Below are 13,134 nucleotides of genomic sequence, written 5' to 3'. Positions count from 1 at the left end.
CCAATTCAATTCTTCTGTAAGATTTTTTTGATGACATTGTTGTTTGAGCTATATGTCGTGATAAACCTCAATTTGTCTGGTTCAGATATTTTCTTGGGCTTGTCTTGTAGTAGTTCTGGTCTGGATCTTTCCTTAGTTTTTAGTATCATTTTCTTAAGATGCTTCGGGCTGTATCCACAAATTTTTAATTTTCTAATTGTCACTTCTTGATGTTTTATAAATTCCATTTCAGTGGTACAGTTCTTTTTAATTCGAAGTACTTCGCCAAACGGGATATTTTGAATAATGTGTTGAGGATGATTACTTGTGGCGTGTAGTACACTATTGACTGCGGTGCTCTTTGTGTATAGAGTACTATGTATGGTGTGATCCTGTATATACAGATGAAGATCCAGAAAGTCTATGGCATGTTGACTATAGGTGATGGTGAATTTCAAATTGTTATCATTGTTGTTCAGAAATGAATAGTACTGTTGCAATTGATTTTCCGAGCCATTCCATATTATGATGATATCGTCGGTGTATCTTCCCCAGAAAGCAATTATATTGTTGGTTGGGAAATCCGGATGTTGCCATGCAAATTCAGTTTCAAAATGGCCCATATAGAGATTGGCATAATTTGGGGCAAATTTTGGCCCCGTTGCTGTTCCCTGGATTTGTCGGAATATTTTATCGCCGAAGCAGAAAATGTTGTTGGTTAAGGTGAAATGAATCATTTCTAGAATCATCAGATTTTGATCTTGTAGTGTGACGGACCAAGTTTTCAAAAAGTGGCTGGCTGTAGAAATCCCTCTTGTATGAATAATGCTGGTATATCATGCTGTGACATCTAAAGTTACAAACCAAAAATTGTCTTCCCAATAGATATGTTCTAGTTGTTTTAATGCATGAGTCGTGTCTTTGATGAAAGAACTTAAGCCTGACGCAAGAGGTTGTAAATAGTGGTCTATGTATTCTGAAATTCTTTCAGTGAAGGAACCAATACTGTTGATGATAGGTCTGCAATGAGGTAAAACAGTGAAGGGTTTGTGTATTTTGGGCATGAAATAAATTTCATCTGTGATCAGACCTTGTTCATTCCAATGAGTACTCATAGGTTTCCAGTCTAGTTGTACATTTTTGATGGGATTCGTTTTCAGTGGTTGATAACATTGCATATCACTCAAGTGGTTCATTGCTATTTGTATGTAGTCTTCGGTCTTCAATAGAACAATGTTGCCCCCTTTGTCGGCTGTTCTCACTGTAATGTCATGATTTTCCTTAAGTTTTTGTATTGCTGATATTTGTTCACGGTTAAAGTTGTGGTTGAGTTTAGGCTTATAATTCCTCAGGTAAAGTTGTCTAAGTTCTCCTTGTACTGCTTTCTGGAAAAGATCTATTGCATTATCTGTTGGTAATATTGGGGTGAATTGAGATTGTGATTTCAATTTAGTATGTTTGGCAAGTCCCAAAGTGATGTCTTGTTCTTGTGCAAAAGATGTTATAGTATGAATGTCCTCTTCTTCTGCTAGATTTAGAAGATTAATGGTATTTTCCACATGAATTAACGATAGTTCTGAACAAATATCTGTAGCAGCTTGTGTCTTCTGTTTGTGAGTATGAAGAAAGAATTTCTTAAGCTTCAATTTCCTACAAAAGCGATATAAATCAGTAATTGTCTCAAAATAGTCATAGCTGTTAGTCAGGCAGAAAGTAAGTCCTTTATTAAGTGCTGAAATTAGGTCAGTAGATACCACTTGGTTGGTAAGATTAATTACTAGGTTTTCCTCTTCTGTTGGTTCATTGATCTTGTGTGAACGTCATTGTTTTTGTCTGATCATTGTCTTTGTTGATGGCCTTTTCCTCTATGTCCCCTCTTTGTCTTGAAGTGTTGAGTGTCGTGGTAAAGCCCTATTTTAGATTTTGTTTTAGGTTGGAGCATGTTTTCTTGAAGTGTCTGTATTCTTCTAAAAAAGAAGAGGATGGAATTGGGTTTTGTGGATTCTCTGTGTCTTGGCCCTCTTCTGGCATGTATTCTGATGATATTTGTTCTAATTCACTTAAAGATTCTGATTCTGAAGATGATGGGGTGGTAGTTTGTGGCTGGTTGGCTTGGGATTTCTGCAAATTATGTGATTTTAGTTGTCTACCTGCTGGTTTGTTGAAGGTGTACGCCATTGCAGCCAGGAGGAAACCACTGAATAGATGCAAAATCCACCCACCTCACCTATCACTCTAACAAAGTCTCAATCCCCACTCTTGTTCTCAGGCCATTTGACAACTGATCTGGCCTTCCTCTAGGCCTTCCTTGCTACTATTTTACGTAGAGTCCCATGGTGAGTCCCAGTCTGCCCCAGTCTCTTTTCAGTGAGGAGCTGCAGCGACGTTGCTACAGTGCTCTGTTTTCTTTACTGGCCCTTTAACTGCTTGACTCCACCTTAAAAGGTGTGTGCAAGCGCAGAGCGCTGCGCGGAGTCCCGTGGTGAGTCCCAGTCTGCCCCAGTCTCTTTTCAGTGAGGAGCTGCAGCGACGGTGCTACGGTGCTCTGTTTTCTTTATTGGCCCTTTAACTGCTTGACTCCACCTTAAAAGGTGTTTGCGAGCGCATAGCGTTGCGCGGAGTCCCGTGGTGAGTCCCAGTCTGCCCCAGTCTATTTTCAGTGAGAAGCTGCAGCGACAGTGCTATAGTGCTCTGTTTTCTTTACTGGCCCTTTAACTGCTTGACTCCACCTTAAAAGGTGTTTGCGAGCGTGGAGGGCCGCGCAGAGGCCCGTGGTTAGTCCCAGTCTGCCCCAGTCTCTTTTCAGTGAGGAGCTGCAGCAACGGTGCTACGATGCTCTGTTTTCTTTACTGGCCATTTAACTGCTTGACTCCACCTTAAAAGGTGTTTGTGAGCGTGGAGCGCCGCGCTGAGTCGTGTGGTGAGCCCCGGTCTGCCACAGTCTCTTTTCAGTGAGGAGCTGCAGCAACGGTGCTACGGTGGGGCCCCAGTCCGCCACAGAGCAAGGAGGGGAGCGCAATTAGACAATTGCAGCACCTGGGCCTCAGACGCGGCTAAAGACCTTGTACTATCACCAACTGAATAATGAGGACAAACTTTATGCCACAAACGCAACTCTAAAGGTAAGCGCCGACAAACGAGCAGTGGCAAGAAAGAATAGTTCCTCAATATCGAACTGGTGTGTGCCCCCCTCTGTCCGGCTTAGCCAAAGCGTGTGTGAGTGATCTGAAGAGACTTCAAGCTCTGAGAAATGAGCAAGTAGCAAGTTCAGTGGGTTTTGGAAAAAATAGTGCTTTGACTGTGGCTGCGACGTCAAACATAGTACAGACATTGTGGCTGCAAATTTCACTGATTATACAACTGAAATGTTGAAGTGGACATTGCTCTTTTTCATTCGCACTTTGATGTTTCAGACATGGAATTATTGGAGTTACACGTACCGTCTGGCTTCTTCGAACAAAATGACCTGGTATTTCTACCCCCCTCAACAGCTGTAGACAACAGAACAACAGGTTGCAAATTAGAATTACTACAAGCAACAAATAACAGAGATTTATCTCCATTGCCTCATCATGAGCAAAATGGAGCTGATATAAACGCTCACTTGGAAGCTCACTTGGAAGCAAATTCGACAACAGGAATACTGCTGCCTCAGATAGCTCTACTAATCACACACAAGCTGTCAGAGAACACTCCAACAGCAGCAACCGTGTTACAGATAGCAGAGCAATCAAAAAAATGTGTGTGCGTCGCCAGTTGTGAAACGCGAAACATTAACAACATTAGAGCACCTCAACATGGAGAAGTCAGCTCTAGTTCAGCGCAAATAGCCTCATTATCTAACAAATGACCTCAACATGGAGAAGTCAGCTCTAGTTCAGCGCAAATAGCCTCATTATCTAGCAAATGACCTCAACATGGAGAAGTCAGCTCTAGTTCAGCGCAAATAGCCTCATTATCTAACAAATGACCTCAACATGGAGAAGTCAGCTCTAGTTCAGCGCAAATAGCCTCATTATCTAGCAAATGACCTCAACATGGAGAAGTCAGCTCTAGTTCAGCGCAAATAGCCTCATTATCTAACAAATGACCTCAACATGGAGAAGTCAGCTCTAGTTCAGCGCAAATAGCCTCATTATCTAACAAATGACCTCAACATGGAGAAGTCAGCTCTAGTTCAGCGCAAATAGCCTCATTATGTAACAAATGACCTCAACATGGAGCAGTCAGCTCTAGTTCAGCGCAAATAGCCTCATTATCTAACAAATGACCAGGGATGCAAGACAATACTACTCCCTTCCTTGCGGAATTGGCAACACAGGCGGCGATGGACACAAATGCAACCAAAAACACAACGTTATGCTCCGTGAAATCGGCTGGGGTAGATTTAGCAGGATGAGAAGCCAGGCTGACTGTAAGTTTGAAAGCTGACTACCAGTTGATCAAGGATAAGTTGATTAACAGTTTTGTAAACTCTCCAGCTGACATGGCGTTAACTCAGGAAAAAATACATCAGATGAAGACGGCCTTGTCACCATATTACCCCTCTCATTGCAAAGGAGGCAACACGAGCGAACTAGCACGCCAAATCTGAAAGGTGTGACCACCTCCAACAAATTAGCCACACCGAGCATGGCAAACAAAATGATGAAGGAGATGAACGACACTGAGAAAAAAATCTGCTAAAAATGAACTGCAAAATAAGAAAAAGTCGACCTTGGATACAATTAGCCAGCCTGCAAATAAAGCTTTGCATTGTCAAGTGAGTGACTTGAAATATAACAACAAAGCAAATGTATCTGTAGCCGCAGGGATTCAAATTCATAACAATGTGCTGGCAGCGACATCCTTAGCACTTATTCCCTTTGTGAAATTATATCAATCCCTAACTGAATCGCTGAAAGAACAAGGAGCTTTGTTGATTAATTTAATTACAAAACTGTCTAGCATGGAACACACTAACGACTTGTTGCAGCAAAGGCTAGAAAGAGAAGCAGACCTAAACTCACAATGGTGACCTAGCAAGGAGAGAGCAGTTAGACAAGGCTGACCTCATGGACGCAATACTAGAATGTATGAAATGGTTTCGACATATTGATAAGAGCAGATTTGATCCATTACCGACTACCTCAAAACCGGTACCATTTCAGCAGTCCCCAGAGATATCGACTTCAGAGCGAACAGACAAAAGAAAAAAGGACTCGACTGAGAAAATCATTGGAAAGCGATTAGATGAATGCATAATAACAACCAGTGAGCCACTGGAAAAAACAGCATCCGGCAACAAGATGACGGACAAGTCACAATCTACCAACTCGATAGTCCTTAAAGAACTGAATACACCAATCGACAGCTCGAATGAAACTGTTTCCTTGTAGAATTCAACAACTCCCTGTGTTCCGGCTAGTAGAACCAACTTAACAGAATCTGCTCTGGAAACGAACAAGAACACAAACTCTGAACAGTCAGATGACCAACCAATTAAAACACAGTAGAATACCTTTGGAATATTCACTGGCTTGGCAAAAACACTGGTGAGCAGAGTGCAACCTCCTAGACCTGATAAAACCTTAAAATAAAAAATAAATAAAAGCTGATGCTAAAATAGACAGTCAAAAGAGAAATCCAACAAAAACAAAACAATTTGTGAGGAACTTATCAACACCTCAAAAACCGGGGTTGTTTCAACATAATAATGTGAGTAAATTACCAGAGCGTCCTATCTCGACTGGAAAAATCAACAACAAAAATATGTTGAGTGAGCTGACCCCGGAAAAACATGTGAAGAATCCAAATAAACGGGAGAGGCTTGACTCTGTGGACCAAACTACTGACTCCCATGATGGCTCTATTGATCTGTGTGATTTATCCATATATTCAATCGAATCAGAAGTAGACACTATATCAATAAATAGTCTACCTGGAGTCACGAAGAATGGCAAAGTCAAAACCACAGCTCAGGTCCCACACAAAAATATCGAACAAAGGCAAAATCGGAAGTGTCCGCAATTAAGAAAAAAGTTATTGTAGTAAACAACAATGACTTAGAGGGTGCCAGATTAAATAAAAGTCCATCTCCACGAAGAACCATACCTGTGTGACATAAAAAACATCTTCAAACCTAAATCCAAAAATGACGACAGCACAACAGCAAAAATAAACGGACAAAACCCCTAGAGGTTTGGGTGGAAACTATCTTCCCAGATGGCAGTGACGTAAACGTAAATAGAGGAAATGTGATGCGGTTATTGCATAATATTCCATCTCTATGAACAATTACCTCTGAAGATATTGTAATTGTGGAATACATAACAGAAGAATGTTCCGATCAAGTATTCCTACATATGAGGTCACAAGCAGTAGAAAAAATCCTCTTGGCAGCAAAAGACGAGCTTTTATCTTATGGTTTTGATCTTTCTGTGTAAAAGGAACGACACAGACCTCGAACGGAAAGCTCGTTGTCACCATGTGCTAATAGATCTGCAAATGAAACGAGGCGAGATATTTTGAGGAAACTGTTTAATATAAACCCAGCAGAGGCATCGGAGGAAACACAGCAGTCCTCACGAACGGATAATATAAAGAACACAAGGCATCAAAGATCACACCAAGATTAATTAGCACAGACCAGCAGAGAGGAGTTGTGTGTACTTATATCATGGAACACAAGAGGTTTCAAGAATTTGTTCCAAGAATTCCCTTTTTCACTGACAAATAATTTTGCAGTATTCCTACAAGAAACAAGATCATTGGTTTTAATCGGATAACATACTATTCTTGGAAGTAGGGACTGTTAGGCAGAAACCTGTGCAGTTCCCTCTGGGACCACTGCAAAAGATTTAGGACTACAGGTGTTTGGCAGTAAACCCACTTGGTAGCAGTCCGTACCACACAGATTCACTTGGTAGCTGTGGCTGAGCAGTCAGACTTCCCTCAAGAAGAGTTAGGCAGTATACAGAGTATTCACAATAGGTCAAGAGAACACAGTAGAACAAGTAAACACTGACCAGGGCTTGGTGTAAAAGAGATATAATTATTTATTTAAAACCACATCTAGAAAAACACACAGGCACTAATAGTAAGCAATTCAAAAACACGGTCACTAAAAGATATACACTCCCTTAAAAGAATATTAGACAAGTCTTAAGTAAAGCCCCACTTATTTTCAGACAGCGGTGAGCGCTTAACGTAGATGGCACTCTAATAGTTTGTTTTAAAAAGGGAGAGAAGAGCAGAGAACAAGTTGAAATAGATCCCAACACTTTTATCAGAACATAACAAGAGAGGAAGGCAAAGTAAAACCGTGAAGTTAGAGTTCAAGGGGCCGGATCCACTTCCAGAGGATCCAAACGAAATGTGTCCAAGGTCACACGGTTGCAGTGCACAAAAGTCTTGCAAAGGTTCAGAAAGGAGTTGGACCAAAGAAAGGGACCAGTTAGAGGGTCAAGGCGGCCAGCCCAGTCCAGAAGGTTAAGGTGTTATTATTACCTTGTAGCAATCTTTAGAAAGGGAGGCCTGGCGGACACGGTACCTTACGGTGGTGAGAACGCTCCAGCGGGGGCAGTTGTTCCTGGCAGTGGATGCAATTTGGTGCTTCGTCCGAGGGAAGAGAGGATCTCTTCGTGGAGGAAGACCGGAGTCCGTTGCACTGCCAGGTAAGAAACCAGCCGCTGAGTTTCTCAGGTACAAGGAGCGGTCCGTGATTCGCAGTTCAGTGGTGAGTGGCTATCCGGCTGCCGGGGTGCTTGGCATGGGCAGTTCGACCACAAACCGGGCTGGGGTGCGAACAAAGAAAGGTAAACTGGTTGTGCCCACCAGTCAGGGTAAGAAGCCTCTCCAACCAGGAGATCTTCTCTGTCGTCGGGAAGTGGTGAGTCGGTTCTGCAGGGCTCCACTGGTGGTGTCATCGTGGTAGGTCGGCTCAGCTTCTCCCTCGTCGGATTCTCAGGTCCTGTGGTGACTTCTGAAGTTCCAGTCCCCAAAGCCCTGCTTTTATGCAGCATACCCCCATTCACGCAGCCTAGCTGTCAATCAAACATGCTAAGTGGTGAGCTGGCCGGCTCACCACTTGGGCCAATCACACAAGAGTGCGACTTGAGTTACCAAGGTAACTCAGTCCAGGGTGCCTAAACCCCCTCCCTCACCTCCTGTGGTAACCCAGACAGATTGGCACCACTTTTGGAGGCTTCTGTGGAGAAGCCTGCCAAAAAGTGGAACAAAGGGCTCGACTTGGGTTGGAGTCACAGAAGAGAACACAAACGCCATTTTAGAATCGAGTCCTGGCAAAAAATCCCAACCGGCGAATTGATATTAAATAAATAAACCGGCGGTATGTTCGAGGCTATGAGAATTAAATAATTAAAGTTGGTAGCCTCGAACAATGGTAAAATCACATAGGGATATATTCGCGGAGTCTATGGTGGGGTGTCACTATGACACCCTGTGTCATTGCACGGAGGGTGCTGTGTAACACACATAGTAAAAACACATGAGACCCTATGGAGTAACGGACCCCATAGCCCATAAAACACATTAACAGTCAAAGAAACACCATAAATCATGTCCAAGAGTCGGAGAAAAAGAGTCTCACTCTTGGCAGGAGAAAAAAACAAACTCCAGAAATCCAGCAAAGCTGCTGGGGGACTTCACTAGCTTAGGAAATTCAGCCTAAAGAGAGAATTCTCCCTAACAGGGACATTTGGAAAGACACAATGGTGTGTATTTTTTTGTAAAAGGTGATACTAAAAAATAATTAAATGATTGCATTGTGATTACATTTAAAAAAGAAGCAGTTCAAAATATAAATTTATTATGCTCAATTCCAGTAAATATTGTAGCCATAAAACGAATGTTACGCTTACCTTACGGTGCATTATTAAAACCTAGAATTACCATATCTATTATTTTCTGATATTAGATGTATGAAACATATTCTGATTGTTTTTAATTATAACGCTAGCTACTGATGTATTTTAATAACATATAGATGATTTCCTTTTCTAAATCATAAATATATAGGCTTTGAATGGGTTGCAATGGATGATGTATATATGTTGTCATTTTTCTTTCTGTAATCTGTGTAAGGTTTGATGCAAACCAAAACACACAAAAAATATTTTCTGATATGAGAATGTCACTCTGAAATGCACAGTCCTGTACACTCCCATTGTACTGTAAATACACATCTTAGAACGGATAATGGTACAAATAGAACTAATGAGGCATCCTCGCTGCTTTACATAAAATAAATAGCATTTCAAGAACATATGGTACCAAAAGGTACCTGACCTGACCTGGCTCTTGCCCAGCCTTTCATCTCCGGTGATCTGGAATGGAGTCCTCTCCAGTGATTTTGGGTAGATTCCTCTCCAGTGATCTTGGGTGGATTCCTCTCGGGTGGTCTGGGATGGCGTCCACTCCACTGATCTTGGGTGGATTCCTCTCCGGTGACTTTGAGTGTATTCCTCTTTGGTGATCTTGGGTGGATTCCTCTTCAGTGATCTTGGATGGATTCCTCCCTCGAGATCCTAAATGGATTACTCTGCAGTGACCTCTTGCAGGATTGAGAGCAAACCCGCTAAGGAAGAGAGGAACGTCCTGGGAGACTGGGTGATGGGGAGGGTCCCAGGACTGCACTGAGGCCGCGCAGAAGAGGAGACACTAGTCACCAAGAACAAGAGACACTAATCACAAGCCCAGGAGACACTACTCTGCTGAGCATGTGCAGAGACTATCACTAATGAAGCTCCCCAAAGTCTGCGTTTATTGGCTCCTAGCCCCACGCCCCCTGTGGCCTCTTAGGAACCACTCTGAGAAAGACTGAGAATAATCTCCTTGCCAGATATCAGCTAAATACCGCTTTTACAGGCCAGCTATTGATCAGCTCATCTTGGGCACAGCTGTCTACCATCTCTCCTTAAATGCCATGTTTATAACTTGGGACATTAGGGAACAGTCTTTGAATTACCTACATCTCCCCATCTCTGTCTCTCTCACTTTCTCTCCTGGGCAAAGACAAATACGGTTTAACACTTAATTCCTTTTGTGATACTTTTTGAGTAGTAACGAGGGGGAGGGGGAGGGGGGTTAAGGGTTGGAGGGGGAGTTTTTTGATAAAGTCTAATGCAAATTGTGCAGTTTAATGAATATTTATTCAGCAACACTGGTCAAAGCTACTAGCCATATAGTGAATTATCTCCTCATATTGACCTGAAACGTGGCAAGCAGTGATATACATTTCCCTCCTACAAGCGGTTAAAATATTCTTTCAGCATGAGTGTTGCATGTCACCCCTTCTGGGGGACATGGTACGTCCTAGGTTGTGTGTCATGGTCACATGGGGTAACCATGCATACATGCCAACATTCAGAGCCATTTGGGAGGGAGATTTCCACTGGGAAATCGGGAGACCTGCATTTCCCCATAGGAATGCATTGGGGCTACAGTAATTTTGGCGGGAAAATGTGAAAAATAGCTATATTTTTCACTGAAACATGTACAAACGAGTAATTAAATCTAGACATAGAGGTGAGTGAGCATGGAATTAGAGATAACTAAGGTTACACCATTCACTAGGTATATCTTTAGTAGTTCCCATTATGTGTTCACAGCATATCCTCCAATGAGGTGCCAAAGGGCTTACCTATGAAGTCAATTATGAACGCCGCCGGTATAAACTAAGGTACTGACCGTTCGTCTTCCTTTATGAACCATAAAAATAAATATGACCAATTTAATTGGTGTTTTATATAGAAAAATGTGGGCTTTAGAAAGTCAATATATCTTAATTAGGTTCTCTCTACCCAACAGAAATGATACATTTGGTGTTTTTCCTGCATGTAGAGCATTCCTTCTTCAGGTTTTGTGCATTTCTTATTTTGTATGGTTTTTTGACCTGAGTTGGGAGCACCGAGGTGTCCATTCTTGGATGCCCCTGCTAGATCCACCAGAACCTGAAGAGCTGAGCGCGCTCTGCTGCATGCCCAGGAAGGTGAGGCCAGGCTCCAGAGACCAGTTCAACTGCGCACAACCGAGGAGGCATAGCAGATACTGAGACCCCAAAATGTCTGCCTGATCCGTTGGGCATGGCTGCATGCCCCAGATGGAGCAGAAAATTAGGAGAGGTCCAGCGTAGGGTGAGTTGGAGGGTCGACAAGCACGTGTGTGCACCCTTGCATGAAAGCACAAGGCACAGTGTGATATATCATTTTATAAACTTGTCCTTTTCTCTTTTTAAATATTGAGTAGCACCAATAGTGCAGGGATCTCCCCATTGTGGGGAGAGTCTGCATTGTGTACTACTGCATGCGATTTGGAAAGAGAGCGCAGCGTAATGGTGCAAGTAGAGATGGGAAACATATGATAAAGTGATTGTACTGCAAATCCACAGATGTATTACAAGTTAAAACTCAGTTGTGATTGATGGATCAGGACTCAGATCACACCATAAATCTGTAGCTGGGTCAAGAAGGCAAGAAAAACAGCTTTAAAAATTAAATGGACTTCTGAGTACTTTTAACGTTAGTTGTACAAAGAGCTTGTAGCAAGTGAAGTAAGGCAGCAAAGCAGGGGCTGTATAGAAAACATTCAGGCTCACAGCCCTTCGCATAGTGCCTTGGAATGCCTCATCCTTGTCCTCTGGTTTTGCTCAGGGCTTCATATCCAGTGTCTTTTTGAGCAGGGTGGCCGGGCCAACAGAACAGCAAAGCGGCAGGACAGGGACTTGTGGAGGTGGCAGACTGCCTTACCCCTGTATCCGGCTTCACCAAAGGCTCGATATCCAGCTTCGATTGGAGCAGGGTGGGTGGGGCTAACAGAACAACAAAGCATCAGGACAGGGACCTGTGGAGGAGGCGGACTGCCTTACTCATGTCTCCAGCTTCACCAAGGGCTCGATATCCAGCGTCTTTTGGAGCAGGGTGGGCGGGGCCAACAGAAAAGGAAATGGCAATACAGTATGCTGTTGAGGTGGAGGACTCCCACAGACTGCCTTGTCCTTGTCCTCCGTCTTCAGCGGGGGCTCGAATCCGGCCTCGACATTTCTGCAGCAGTTGGCCAACCTGCTTAGCTATCTCACTGGGAATGGTGCATGAGCCATGCAGGTTATAAGTAGACATTTGCTGTGGGTGCTTAACCTATTTAATTAGTATTACCAATTATTACACCAATTTTGAATGGCGATTAGAAAGTCAGAGATTAGGGAGGGAGAGGAGGTGGCGGAGGGAAGCCTGAAAATGAGTTGTGTGTCATTAGCATAGCATTGGAAGTTGGAGCAGAAGATAGAAATGCAGTAGGCAAGGGTTGCCAAGAATTGATTGAAAAGCTAGGGCGAGAGATTAGACCCCTGAGGAACACCACAGGTAGAGAGGGAGATAGAGGAGAGGGTAGAACCAAGTTGTACCTGGGAGGGTCGATCAGAGAGAAAGGAGGTAAGCCAAGCCAGAGCCTGATCAGTGATGCCAAGGATTGAGCAGGATGGTGTGGTTAACCATATCGAAGGCGGAGGAGAGATGAAGTAGGATAAGGATAGAGGGGATGTTAGAGTCAAGGTTGGAGAGCAGATCTTCACAGATGTTCAGGAGAGCAGTTGCAGTACTTCTGGAAGCTCTGAAGCCAGATTGGTGGTCATAGAATGAGCTGATAGAGTCAGAATGAAGGTTGAGATGAGAGATTGCAAGCTTTTCCAGGAGCTTATCCAGAAAGGGGGTGATGGAAATGGGGCGATAGTTAGCTGGACAGGAGGATCAGCTGAGGGTTTCTTGAGTAGAGGATGTACAATAGAGTGTTTCAGGGGGGAGGGGAAAGAACCAGAGGCTAAGGAGAGGTTGCAGAAGTCTGCAAGGGCAGGTGCAAGGGTGTCAATGTGGTCCTTAATGGTTTTGGACGAACAGGGATGAACCTGAACCTGTTTTGATGAGGCTTTCGTAGATCGGACTTGTCTGGCAACCTCATCGGGGGAGAAAAAAGGAAAGGCGGAGAAAGAGGAGGAGGGGGATCAGAGGGAGGATCAGCAGGTAGAGGTGGGGAGAGGAGGGGAGGAGGAGAGGAGGAGAGTGTGGACAGATGTGCTTAGTTTTACAGATAATGTGTGAGGCAATGTCATTGCAAAGGGCCTGAGAGGTGAGAGGAAAGGTGGATACTGCGGCAGGGTTGGTC

The 13,134-nt window shown here is 43.4% G+C and overlaps 1 protein-coding gene across 1 annotated transcript in view; it reads right to left on the bottom strand.

Moving 5' to 3' along the window:
* LOC138528685 (zinc finger protein 850-like) overlaps positions 1 to 9,598 on the bottom strand; it is a 148,245-nt gene extending 138,647 nt beyond the window's left edge. The window contains exon 1 of the mRNA XM_069640544.1: positions 9,273 to 9,598. The gene's annotated coding sequence lies outside the window, so the exon portion shown is untranslated. The remainder of the gene's footprint in view (positions 1 to 9,272) is intronic.
* Between the last annotated feature and the right edge of the window lie 3,536 nt (positions 9,599 to 13,134).

This window comes from Ambystoma mexicanum, chromosome 7q (genome assembly GCF_040938575.1).
Source record: "Ambystoma mexicanum isolate Mex_15411 chromosome 7q, UKY_AmexF1_1, whole genome shotgun sequence".
Classification (NCBI taxonomy): Eukaryota; Metazoa; Chordata; class Amphibia; order Caudata; family Ambystomatidae; genus Ambystoma; species Ambystoma mexicanum.
This window is presented reverse-complemented; position numbering and strand designations above follow the sequence as displayed.